This window comes from Columba livia, chromosome 18 (genome assembly GCF_036013475.1).
Source record: "Columba livia isolate bColLiv1 breed racing homer chromosome 18, bColLiv1.pat.W.v2, whole genome shotgun sequence".
Lineage (NCBI taxonomy): Eukaryota > Metazoa > Chordata > Aves > Columbiformes > Columbidae > Columba > Columba livia.
In genome coordinates, this window is record NC_088619.1 from 13,400,797 (window position 1) to 13,414,214 (window position 13,418).

Here is a 13,418-nt window from a genome sequence, read left to right on the forward strand (position 1 = left end):
GAGCTGGCGGGGGTACGGGAGCGGGACATCCCTTCCAAACCCCAGCGTCCCGAGGAGCCCGGCGCGGGCAGCCTGCCCTCCCAGCGGCCAAAAACCAGCCCGAACATCTCCCGCTGCCAGTCCCTGTCAGACCGGTGTGATTTCGCCTGGGCGCTCCTCTGTGCCACGCATACAAATGTTTGCGGCCGTGTTGGGTCTGTAGCTGTTACTCTTGCTGGAGCTTGAAGCATTTTTCTCTCTGCTAGGTCTGCTAATTAGTGGGAGGTTGTGGATCAGGAACAGAGGGAAATGTCCTTCTGTGGTTCTGGCACTAGAAATAATTGAGCCATTTTTCACCTATGGCCAATCTAATTCAGTCCACATCTTGATTTTTCTCTTAATAGCTTGGAGATATTGTTGACAGCTGTGGGATTCACAGCCATGTCCAGGCTTTTCAGTAATCGCCTGGATTTTGTGCTCTCTGGCTAACTAGTTGCTGGTTTCTTCTTAGTTTTTGCTTAAGCTCGTCTGGGGATGGGGAAGGAGCTCACGTCAGCCTCTGCTCGCTGTTCCGCAGCCTGTCTCCCAGGGCAGTGGTGCAGGCGGGGGGGTGCAGGCAGGGGGGATGCAGGCAGGGCTCAGGCAGGGTGGGGAGGTACAGGCAGGGGCGGTGCAGGCAGGGCTCCCGTCCGCTGGCTCGAGGTGCAAGGACCAGCAGACCTGTGCTCAGGGCACTGCAGCAGCAGCTGATCTTGCTTTGTGCCCAACAATCGCGTTCGTGCACCCCCCGGCGCTCCCAAACCAGCAGACACCCCGTTATGGTTGTCATGGAAATCAGAAGCGTCTGTGTGTGGTTCCCGGTGCAGAGTCTGTGTTCCCGGGGTTGGGACGTCAGAGCTCTTGCCGTGGGGAGCAGCTCTCGGGGTGGCTGGGACTCTGTGGGCAGCCGGTGCCGGGATGGTGCCGTGATTTGCCACATCAGCCGCTGGCCAGCCCAGCAGAGGGAAGGTGTTCACAGGGAACTGAAAGGTGCTGTTTGTCAGTGCTGGTCCCCTGGGGCCTGGCAGGCACCAAAAACTCCCACACAGCACAGGGGGCGCTGCTGCTGCCGCCTCTTCTGTGGCTTTTTGGCCATTGTACCTTTCTGTGTGTGCCGGAGCACTGTGGGGCAGCTGGGGGGGCAGGAGAGGGGCAGCGGGTGCTGGGCCTGGCCATGGGGGGCTTGGGCTGACGAGCTGCCGCGACTGACGGGCACGGCGCGCCTCTTGCGTTATGGAAACCTGTCCCCCCGTGTTTGGAGGGGGGAGGCTGCGGGGTGTGTGTGTGGGGGTCTCCAGCCTCTGCACAAGTGACGACTTCCCAGCTTCGCCCTCTGTCCTCCGCAGACCTCCCTCCGTGTCAGTATGCGAATGCAGGCATCTGAGCGCAGATTTGATTGTTTTCTTCTTTATAACATTTTCTTTTTCCAGTGTTTATGGGCCATGGGATTGGAAGTGAAGCATCTACTTAATTGCTGTCAGGCAAGGAAACGGGCTATAAAGTTGCCAAGGGAAAAAATAGATCACTCTGGGGTAAATGCAGGGGAGCAGGGCTGGTGTGAAGAGGAGGGGGAGCAAGGCTGGGGATGGGAGAGATGGGGGAGCAGGGACAGAAGAGGACGGGATCTGCGGGCAGGGAAGGGACCTGGTTCTGGGGGGGCTGGGGGGGGCTCTCCCCACCTCCAGCCTGGAATGGCCCCTTCTGTGCCGGGCACCTTCCCTGGCACCCGCGGTAAAGCCATCCCAAGGGCAGGGTCTGTGCCGGAAGCACCCGGGGCTGGGGCAGCCGCTCCCCACCCCGCTCTCTCTGGCCTTAAACACCGCGGTTCTGGTACCGTGATGTTCCCAGCCGTGTCCTGACAGCGCCGAGCGTGCGGGTGCCTGTGCGGGGGTGGAAGGGGCTGCTGGAGCACTTTGCGGGGGAAATTGCGAGAAGGGAGCCCTCCCCATCCCTCCCCAGTTCTCCCGTTGCCAGCGCCTCGTGGCTGCTGCCGCTCCGGTTCCAGGCTCTTGGCTTGCAACTCTCTTCATCTGCATCGCTTTCTTGTTTCCTTCATTATCTCCCCAGTCTAACCCTCCACCATGTCATCTTCATTGCACGGCTCCTCCCTCTCCCCGTTTGCCACATTACTGCGGCAAGGACTCACTTTCCCATCTTTTAGTCTCAGTGCCATACATAAAAGCGCTCTGATGGCCGTGGCATGATAGCAAAGACAGAACTTAATTTCACAGCATTTTCATATAATACTCCATAAAACTGAACAAATTTGCTGGAGTACAAATCCATCTCATTATGCAGAGTCATTGAGAGGGAGGCTTTTACATTCTGGGACTCGGCGCTCAACTAGGGGATGGTACAGAAGAAGAGAAAAATAATTAATTAGGTGCTGCTCTGGATCTTTGATCCTGCATCACAAGGCACGTTAAATAAAACGCCTGGCTGGTGAACAAACGCCGCACTGAGCTCTGTTTGTTGGACCCACTGAGAAAATTTTCAGTGAGTCTGAGGGGTGTGTGGGGAGATCCCTGGACTGAGCATGAGCCCGGGACCAGGGCAGGACGGAGGCGATGGGGCAGGACGGAGGCGATGGGGCACGATGGGGCAGGACAGAGGCGATGGGGCAGGACGTCTCCGTGGGCCATGAGCAGTAGGTCGCAGTGACAACCCCACTGGCGTGGTTACAAAAAACGAAGTGTGGCTGCAATGCCCTGGCAGGGTGCTGGGATCAGGGCAGGATGAAGGAGCACCCCCGGAGCTCTGCTGCGGTCCCTGCTGTCAGTCTCTGCTCTGTGCGCAGCTGCAACCCGTCTCTATGTTTGTAGGTGAGCTTGAGATTCACCTGGGGTTTGTGGTTTTTGAACAATGCAGTTTGCGAGAGGTGAGGACTGAGGATCCAGCCACGCCAGGCAGGTGTTGGCTGGGGGTGCCCCAGATGAAGGGGTCCCGGGCTGGCGGTGCACCAGGTGCCCCGAGGCCCTGCTGAGCCTGTGCTCCGTGCTCTGCCCGGCAGCAGGGGCTCTGTCCTGCCTGCCGCTGGGCCAGAACAGGTGATCAGACCGGGCAGCACTAACCTGGGCAGGAAAGCCTCAAGGAAGCCTTAAAGCTCAGCTTAATTCACTGGCACCCCCAATGTCCTGCTATGGGAATGAGCCCTGGCCGGGGCTCCCGTGGCCCCATAGGCAGAGCTCTGCCCGGGCCGGGCAGGTGGATTAACAATGCACCAGCACAGAATCCTGCAGAGGAGAGAGCTCGCTTCACCTCGTGCTCTTAATTAATCTCTGAGCCAATGAGGATGCTCTCATCTGGTCTTTACTTAATCCACAACCCAGAAATCCTCAAATTATGTAATTTGTTCAATACAGATGAAATTAATTACCCTGGGAAATAGGCAACAAGTTGCATTTCTGATGCCCCTTATCGCATAATCAAATCTACAAAGTGCTGTCTGTGCAGCCGCAGTGGCAGCGGTGGGATTGCCTGCAGCAGGCACGGAATGCCGAGCAGCAGCCGCGGGGGATCTGGCACGGGCTGGACAGGAGGGCGACGGCCGAGCGAGGCTGGGGGGTCTCTGAGGGGCGCGGGGGAGGGTCTCTGAGGGGCGCGGGGGGGGGTCTCTGAGGGGCGCGGGGGGGGTCTCTGAGGGGCGCAGGGTGGGTCTCTGAGGGGTGCGGGGGGTGCAGCAGCTCTTCCCACCAAGCAGAGGAGCCTCTGCCAAGGGCTTCACCACCCGCCCCAGCCCCGCTGCTGTCTCTTGCATCTGCCACCAGCCTCCCTCTTAATTACCTCTTACTGGGGTTATAAACACAACTCGCAGGGCTTTCTGGGGGATCCAGGGGGTGGTTCCCCCCACAGCCCCGAGCTTGGCCCCTTCCCCTGGGGCTCTGTCTGGTGACTTCGGGGTGAGGGGAAGGTCCTCGCTGGGATGGATCAGAAGAGCTGAGTGGAGAATAACAGCGATCTACTGTTACTGGAGTTACTGGGGAGGGAGAGCAGGGGCATGCGGGGCAGTTGGTGTCCATGGGTCAGTTCTCTGGAGGGAAATTTTAATGCAAGCAGTTAAGGCAGGTAGCAGCGTACACACAACTAACTGGTTAAGAGCTGTTGTAACAAAAATCTATACTATGTCTTTGCTAAAATGGCAGTAATGAATTGAAAAATATTCCAGGCTGATGAAGGCAGCTGTTGGAAGGCGTGTTGGGGCCTTAGCCCGGCTCTTCAGCTCGCCTGGGTCACCAGACAGTACAATCTATTTGGAGAAGATAGAAATGTAATTTCTCTCTGCCCTATCAATTTAAATAAATTAACTATTAGATTAGCTGCACTTAAAACAAAACAAGAAATCAATCCCACCAGCCTGGGCTGCTATTAAACTACGTTTTGCATCGCTGAACCTACAACTGCCAAAGGTCCCCAGGACCGGGAAGGGAGATGTGGGGAGGATGGAGCGGCTGCCCCCAGCTCCCTGGCGTCTGCCGTGTGCCCGGGGCAGCGGAGCCCAAGATCGTCCACGGGCGAGCTCCCGAGTGCCAAGGTGCCGAGGTCAGGGCAGGGCCGGCTGCTGGGGTGTCCCCTGCGCTTCCCTGGGCATTGTCACCGTGGGAGCACCCAAAGCCATGGGGCTGGTGCAATGCATGACCCACTGCACCTGCAGCCCCGGTTTGCCTCTCCCAGTGGGTGAGCAGAGCCGGAGCCTTGCATGGAGAGTGCTGGGCCAGGGGCAAGGAGGGGGCAGCGTCCCCGTGGGGAGCGGGGCAGGGAGGGGGCAGGTTTCTGCAGCAGGATTTGAGACATGGCTGTTCCCTTTTATTTCCTTTGCTGGAGCTGCTGCTTTGTGCAAACCTGCTCAAGCTCCTCGGATAAATTAGCATCTAGGGGATTTTTTTTTCCCTCTACGTTTTGTGCAGTTGCGTAAGAGGGAAGAACAGAGGCGCCTAAGTAGCAGATTGCTTTGGAGAGAAGCATGAAACAGCCGCAGCTGGGGCCGCCGTCCCCCCGCTGGGAACAGCTCTCCTGCCTTTAGCTGGATGGAGCTCACGCGTGTGATCTGGGCGAGCGTGGGCAGCACGGGGAGGCCGGGGGGTGTGCGGGTGCCTGGGGCTCTTCCCACACGGCCGCTCCTCTCCCGGCTGTGGCCGGTGTTCCCAGCTGTCCCGGTCCGCAGGGTGGCCGGTGCCCGCAGCACAGCCCCATGCCCCGGGAGCAGGCGGCTGCCAGGCCCTGCCCGCTGCTGCCGGCCACTGCCTCTGCTCCGCTCTGCTCTGCCGGGGGATGGAGAAGCCCCTTTGCAAAGGGCCCCGGGAGGCTCAGGGTTGGATGCTGGGGGGGCATCCCAGCGGACGCCATTCCCGGCGGGAGGGGGGCGGTATCGGTATCCGCTCAGCCGCCTCTCCCTGACCTCACCCCATTGATCAGTACCGATCCGAGTCTGATGAGATGTGAAGCGATCGATACACCTGCAGCTCTGCAAGTGGCTGCAGGGAGGCAGGGGATGAGGGGACGGCGTTTAACCCTTCTGTCCCCCGCTGCGGGTCCCAGATGCCCCTGGGGCTCAGGGGTTCCTGCTCGGGTCCCTCAGGTCACTTGCTGCTTGGGGACAGAGAGGTGGCTCCTGAATGACGTGTGTCCCTCTCACCGCACATCCCAGGGTGCTCCGTGCCTGTCCCCCGAGCGCACCCCCAGCCTCTGGGGTTTTGTTGCGCTGGGGCAGCCGTGTGTGCCGTGGGCTGGAAGTGCTTTCACCACCAGAAGGGGTGTTTTCTCATTGGGGTGCTGCGGGAGCAGAGATGCCAAAGACCCCCCCTCTTTGTTACGGTGGCAGAGCCTGAGTCTCCTCCGGGGGGGAAGGCTCTTCAGCTGCATTCGCGGGCTGGGATCTAATGGGAAATGTGACAAAAATCAGTCTCCTCCACATCACTCACTTGAGACTCTATTTGACTTGTCACAATTAGGAAAATTCACATCGCAAGCCTCATTTGTAAAGGACCAAAAGAAGGGAAAACGTTTGGCCCAGAGGGAAGCAGAGAGGAATTCAAGCTGCCTCTCATCTTTCATCATTTGCCTTCTCCTGCTCCTATCTTGGCAGCTCCAGTATTTTGCTTTGTCTCCTTCAGGTGACTAATCATTAGACTAATTAGTTGCTAATCAATGTTTAATTAAAACTTAGCTGTTAATTACTGGCGGTGCTACTGTAGGTTGGATATGAAATGTTATGACAGTATTTTAAGGGCAGTTGCTGAGAAGCTGGCCTCTCCCCCTTGTCCCCGTGTGTCCCTCGGTGGGGTCCCCTCCCCGGGAGGCTGCTCCCCGAGCCGGGCGGTGGGGACGGGCTGGGAGGCCCATACGGCTCCGTGGGACCCTCAGCACCCGCTGCAGCTCTTGGCCATCAGCTTCATCGCCCGGGACCTGGCCATGGTGCTCAGGAGCATCCCCAGCGCTTCCCATGGAGCCATTGGGGAAGAAATCTGTTACACTGGCCCAGGTACCCAGAGAGGTGGTGGATGAACCATCCCTGAGACACCCCAGGCCAGGCAGGACGGGGCTCTGAGCAACCTGAGCTGCTGAAGATGTCCCTGTCATGGCAGGGGAACTGGGGGGCTGGGAAGGTCCTTCAACACAAACCATGTGTGACTATGATGTGGATGCTGATGAGCACCCAGCCAAGTGCAGGGTGCAGCCACTGCTCCGGTGTCTCCCTGCTCAGCCTCTGCCTGTTCCCTTCAGCCTCTCCAAAAGCCGGGGCTGGGCAGCAGGACCTGTCTCTGGGGACGGAGGCTTCGTTATGCACCTTCCACTGCCTGCAAGAGCCCAGAGGTTCTTCATGCACAATCCACGGAAGAGCCTGTTAAATATTCCATCAGTGCTGAATATGTAGGTCACCCAGGTGTGCTGCTGCCTCCAGGTACCGGCTCCCTCCAGCCCTTGGTGGGGAGCCTGCGGCCGCTCGTTAATGCTGCGGCCGCTGCTCCTGCCCTGTGTTGGTCTGGAGGGGGGGCTGGTGGGGCAGGGTTGGCCCATGTGTCTGGGGGCTTCCTGCAAACCTGGAGGGATGTGCAGGGCTGCGGGTACCACGGCTTGTTCAATAGGGTGGGCACCCAGGAGAGGGGGCAGGGGAACGCCCCCAGGCTGGGGACCCCCAGGATCCCCATGCTGAAGAGCCAGCCCAGGAGCTCCCCCTCCTTGGGGAACAGGCACTTTGCAAGTGCTGTCCATGCGCTAACAACACGATTTACATTCTCCGCACTCTTTACATTCCTTGTTTCACTTGTCATTTTATGGCTCATTTTAATTTCTTGCAGCAGACCCATAGGATAATGGGGCTGGTGCTGCAGAGGGTCCCGCGGCAGACAGCGCGTCTCCATCCAGCCCGGCGCGGAGAGCTCGGCCAATGTGCCTGGGTGCGGTGACATGTTCCCGTCGCCCGGGCAGGGGCAAGGGGGTCTGAGCAGCTGAACAGGAGCTGATGCGCTGGGGCCGGCAGGAGCAGCAGCTCCCGTCTTCCGCGCTCAGCCTTTCCCTCCTCCCGCCTCTGAAAACGGGCACGTCCCCAAGGGGCTGCTGTCCCCAGCTGGGTCCCCGTCACCCAGACTGTGTTTGCTGCAGAGGTGGGTGCTGCGAGGCCAAGGGCAACCCACCCAAATGAGGCACCGGAGCATCTCAGCCCGTCAGGGCGATGTCCCCGTCCTGTCCCGGGCTGTCCCTGGCTGTGCGCCAGCTGCGGGCAGGACTCGTGTCACTCCCCACGCTGACTTTGCCCCGTTTTGGGCCGGGGTGCTGCAGGCTGGGGCAGGTGGGGGTACACGTGCTCTTTGTTTCCCTGCTCGATGCCACTGGATGTGGTTTTTTCTCTTCCCACCCCCTGCTAGTTAGAGAAGGATGAGAAGGACGCTGACAATGGAGCAGGGTTTTGGTGATGTGGCTGGTGACAATGCAAGGAAAGTGAGCTATGTTTAGAAATAATTGCTTTGTCTTTTGCAGAGGTATTAGTGCTTCCATGCTGGCAGTTACAGGAATTAGCTGAAGGTGTTGGTGACATAAATACAGAAGCAAAATTATTGCTACTTATAATCACTTCTGTGTGTGTGAAAGAGGCGTTGTCAGGGCAGAAAGAGGAGAAGGAACCGGGGAGCCAGAGGCAGGAGACCCGTGGTCCCCGCAGGGGGCTGGTGGGGCCGTGGGGGCTTTGCCGGCACCGTTCCTGCTGCAGCCAGCGCAGCTGCTGGGGACACGCGGGGCGGCTGGGACCAGCGCGGCTTCGCCCCCGGGAGAGGCTGCGGTGACACGTCAGCTGCTGGGAAGAACCGATCTCTGATGAAACGAGGCCATTCATGCTTTCAGATATTAAATTCCACGCAGAATATTAAATACTTTCCTCTTCAGTGATCCCAGTAAATTTAATTAGCTCGTGTTCCCCGATAGAGTTGTCTCTGCGATCCCGACGTGCCGCGCTGGGCGCGAAGGGGCCGGCGGCTCCTGTTTGCGGCTCCTGCAATCAGTGGGGTTATGGTGATTTGTCCAGGGCCTTTTCTGTGGCCACTTGGGAACCACATTGCGGGGGCAAAGGGATGGAAACCACAAAAGTACTTGGACTTTCAGTAGAAATATTTGCTGCTGATGATTTTTTTTTTGGTGTTTGGTTTGTTTTTTTAACTTTCATAATCTCAGAGGGCAGATGGGAGAAAAAACAAATCCCTTCCTGCTAGAAGGGGCTGATAGCGGGTCATGAATGTGTCCCTGGCATGGTTCATTACCTGCCATGATGTACCGAGAGCTACGAGCGGTACGATACCAGCAAATCTATTCAGAATTTAATCTCAAAAAGAACGTGGGGAGGTTGGGTCGTGCAACACGTTACCAAACGTTTCTTCCCAGCCGAAACAGAGCAGCTCTTCTCTCCCAGTCCTCCTGTCCGGCTGCAGTGCCAAATGAGCAAATGAACAACTACGTGATATACTGATGATTAATTTGCATAATTAGTGCAGTGTCAGGTCACTTCACCAAGGCGCGAGGCGCACTCCGCTGTACATGTTTGCATGGACAACTTTGCAGGGTCCTCCCGCTCACCCTATCCCGTGTTTAACAAGGCTCGTAAGGCCGTAGCGGGCACCCAGCAGCCCGGCAGCGCCCGCGGCCCCGTGTCCCTCGCTCTTTGCACGGTGTTTTCTGGCGCCAGGCACCGCGAATGGCACCGGGGGATCCCCGCAGGGGGCCGGGATGCTCCCAGCACTGAGATGGCTCCAGGCTCTTTGCTCTCCTGGAACGGGAAGTGGCTGCGAACCCCCCATCACACCCAGGATGTAAGTACATGTGGAGCTTGAAACAGGCCATGCTGGGGCAGCCCTGCCTGCACGGCCTCGCTCCCCCCGTAATGGATATCAGATTGTTCCACTGATCTTGGCATTGTTTTAGTAATTGACTGATGCAATGCAATGTTCACTGATTTAATAAGTTTGTTAGTATAATAGAGGTTCTGGATTTTGCTGTTAATGTGCAGTGACAATTACATTTTAGATTTGCTCATTATGTTGCATAATTTAGCTATGAAATCTATCGTAAATCATATTTTAAAAAGCATTGTTTCAGAGCACATTAGCACGGCGCTCTCTTCTCCGTCCCCAGCGCTGCAGAGCGCTTTGCAGGCTGAGCGCGCTCCTGAGCAGGCAGCTCCTCCTCAGCGGTGCATGTTCCGCTTCAGCTTTTTTGGGTCAGGGCATCTGACACCTGCCAAAAAGAAAAAATCTGGGTCCTGCCACATCATCCCGCTGTCTGCATCACAGCCAGGGCTGGTACCCGCTGTTCCGGCGGCTCTCGGGGAGCGCTCCCGCCGGCCCCGTGTCCCGGCGCGCAGGGCGCTCCGCGCTGCCGCGGCACCGGCACGGGTACGGGAAGCGGTGCTGGGGCTGAGCCTGTGGCCGAACACGTGGGCAGAGTCCCCAGGAGGGGCTGGACCCCGTCTGGGCACCTCGAGGGTCCCCGAGAGCTGGTGCGGCTGTGGAGGAGCAGCCGCCGCCTTGTCTCGGCTCTTCTGACACCGAGTGGCACCTGTTCCTGTCGGGTGACGGCTGCCGGTCCGCGACTCAGCGCCGTCCGGGCTGGGGTCGTGCAGGGAGAGCAGCGAGGAGGAGAATTTCAGCCCTGGGGCCTGAGGGGATCCCGGGCTGTGGGGTTTGCTGTATCGTGTTCAGGAAAGACCCAAGACCTGCAACAGGTCTGCTCATCCCTTCACTCCAGCCAGGGTTAGGAGAAGGAAAATCTCGTCATCATTAAGGATAGAAACAAAACAGGAGTAATTTAACCACTCTGTCTCCAAACAAAGGCCCTAAATGGCAAATAGGCTGTGAAATAAGCAAAGAAAAAAAGAAAAACTAATATTTTTTTCCAGATTAATACTTGTTCCTTCTGGTTCACGTAAGAGCCTTGCCAAAAGGCAGGGCTTTGGTGACCTGTGGTTTTCTAACTGCTGCTCTCCCCCACCCTCGCTGTTCTGTGCCGTCACCCCCCCTGCTCCTCCTCCTCTTCCTCCTCCTCTCTCATGGCCGGTTCAGCCGCTTGTGCTCCCGCAGACCACGGGCGGTTTCCCCGGCCGGTTCCTCTCCGCTGCCGGCATTTCCCCGCTGGCAGCCCCGGTGCGGATGGTCGGTGGCCCTGGCCGGGCTGTGTCCCGCTGGGCGGCGCGGGGTTGCCTAGCAATCCATCCCGCGGCTGCTCGCCACGCACGCCTCCCCGTTTGCACGGCTGCACCTCCGGAGCGGGGACCGGTTTGCATTTCTAGGAACGGATGTCAACAGGGACCCGACTCGGAGGCTTGAAATGCAGAGAAAAATTCTGCCGAGCTGCGCTCTCCCGCGTTCCCAGTTCCTCCTTCTCCAAATCTGCTGCCTAAAGCTCCTTCAGCCTCAATGAACCGTGAGAAAACAGCACGGCGGGCACAGCGAGGAGCTCTCCTGGCTGCGCGCTGCCTTTGTCTGGCAGGTCGTGAGAACAAGGGCTGCGCTGACAGGGCAGCCGGGCGCTCGCTGCGTCCCGAGGGCTAAAAATACACCCGGTTATCATACAAAATGGATGTGGAGATGGATGAGGTGCATTTGGTGCATTTTATTGTCCTCATTCACATCGTTGCTTTCTATAACCCTGATGATTTTCTCTAGAGTGTTCCTCAAAGCCCTTGGGAGGAAAGTAAAACTGCGTTAGGAGAGGAGGTGGGGTAGTGGTGCCTGTTTTGAGGGGGCCGTGCGTGCAATCTGCACGATACTGATAACGTCTCGTGGACGGACCCTGTGCTGCATTCATAGGCTGTAAATGATGGCTTGAACAGACTGCAGGTGTTCCAGATATTTCTCAGGAAATATAACTTAGGGGGGTTCACTACAGTCTTAACTATTGGCAACCAAAAATAGATCATTCAAGCCAGAAGAAGTTACTCAGCCCCATCCACAAACTCTGGCGGGTCTGCAAGGAGCAGTTTGCTGCCGCTGGGCCGTGTTACCCCCGGGGGCGGCCGCCGCTGGTGGCTGTTGTGGAGGCGGCACCTCCTGCCAGCGAGCCGGGGGAACGGGCGGAACAACGGGACCTCCGACAGCCGGGGGTTGGCAAAATACGGTCATGCGGGTCTGCACCGCGGTCAGCGGCTTCCCCCCCCGGGGAGGTGAACAGCATGGAATGAGGGAGAGCTGGGAACACCACAGGTCTGCATGTGCACAACACTCGAGGAACACTATTGCTTCCAGCCGGGAGTGTCAGGATCACTGCCCAGAGCTCCTTACATTAGATTCCTTACACAGAGAAGGAAGGGTAAGGCGCCGAGACATGCACAGAGCTTTAGTGAACCCGGGGTACGCTGCAAGCCTCCATCCCGAGGGTTTCCTGCGCTGCCTCCATTTTCCCAGTGTTTGCAATGAGGAACGGAACCTCCTTCCTTGTTGCCGGCCTGCCAGGTGGCTGCAGTGGGTCCCTGGCCATCGCAGCCGGTCCCTGGCCATCGCAGCCAGCCCATGGCCATCACAGCCAGTCCCTTGGCCATCGCAGCCAGCTCTTGGCCATGGAAGCCAGCCCTTGGCCATCACAGCCAGTCCCTGGCCATCGCAGCCAGCCCTTGGCCATGCAGCGCTGGTGTGAGCGCGGGCTGTGCTGGTGTGTGGCAGCAGCCCCGTGGGGCAGCTCCTGCCCACTCGCAGGCAGTAGCGGACACGGCCTCACTGCGGGTCTCAACTCCTCGTGGCTCTGATATGTTTATTTCTGGGGGAGACACAGAGAGGAAAAACCCGGCTCTTTTCCGGGATCTGAGGCGGCGGCGTGTGCCGAGCCCCGCCGAGCACGCTGCGGGCAGGGGCTGCCGAGCGCACTGCGGGCAGGAGCCGCCCCGCCGGCGCCCCGAGCCCCGCGCTGCGGGGGAAGCGGGTCCGGGGGCGGGAGATGGGACCCGGCCGGGGGCGCCCCGACCACCCCCCCCGCACGCTCGGGTGTCCCCTCCGGGCCCCACGGCGGAGGGGGCGGGATCCCGGGCGGGGGCGGGGCCGGGGCGGCCGCACGTGCCCCCCCGCGGCGCTCGGCGGCACCGGGGGCGGCGGCGCAGCCGCGTGCGAGGCTGCCTGGCCAGGCGCGCGCAGCCCGGTGAGCCCGGCGCGGTGAGCCCGGCCCGCTGCCGCCGGGCCGCCCCGGTCGCCGCTGCTCGGGAGATGCCGCTCGGCGGGCGGGGACCCGCGGCCGCCCTGCGCCTGCACCGCCGCGCCGGGGACCGCTGAGCCCGTGAGTGACCGGCGGCACCGGGGAGCGGGGCGGGGCGGGGGCGGCTCGCCCTGATCGTTCCCGGGATCTCGGCGCGGGGAGCGGCGGAGTTCCGCCGGGGCGGCCCCGGGGGGTTTACCGGGAGCCCCGGGGCGGCGCGGCCGGAGCGCATCCCGGGGGAGGCCGCGTGTCGGGGCGGGGGGGCAGCCGTTCGGACCGAAGTTTGGCCGCGGCGGGCGGTGCCGGATTCGGAGCCTGAGCTCGGGTCCGGTGGTGTAACCTGCCCGGTAACAACGTCTCTTCAAGCTGGAGGCGGCAGCGTTTGATTTGCCTTCGGAAGGATTCTGGCCCAACTTGTCATTAAGTTCGCATTAGAGGTTCTTAACAGATGTCTTAATTAGGTGCTGTTGTTAACAGGAACATGACGCTAATTAGAATCACACCCTCCAGGTGACAGTAAATTGTAAGGAAAAGTTGTCGAGGTGGAGCCTGGGTTAACGGGTGCGGGAGGAGATGCTCCCACCGGCCGCCTCGGGGAGCGGGGAAGCTGCGGGCTGGGCAGAGCGGGGGGAGCTGGCGCAGCTCTCGCTGGGTTTTTCCTCTCCTGTCTCCAGGAATTCCGTCGCAGGAGGAGCTCGCTGTGCCGGTGCGTTAAGGGGAGGGAGGGAAAAGGCCTTTCG

The 13,418-nt window shown here is 59.6% G+C and overlaps 1 protein-coding gene across 13 annotated transcripts in view; it reads left to right on the forward strand.

Annotated features, from left to right (window-relative positions):
• RBFOX3 (RNA binding fox-1 homolog 3) overlaps nt 1–13,418 on the forward strand; it is a 130,828-nt gene that overhangs the window by 18,817 nt on the left and 98,593 nt on the right. For 4 of the 13 annotated variants that reach the window (XM_065034246.1, XM_065034228.1, XM_065034236.1 and 1 more), the window contains exon 1: nt 12,525–12,759. The exons of 5 other annotated variants lie outside the window; for them this stretch is intronic. The gene's annotated coding sequence lies outside the window, so the exon portion shown is untranslated. Of the gene's footprint in view, nt 1–12,524; nt 12,760–13,362; nt 13,385–13,418 lie in introns of those variants that run through there. 4 more of the 13 variants (XM_065034234.1, XM_065034238.1, XM_065034244.1 and 1 more) reach the window with 2 other exon arrangements.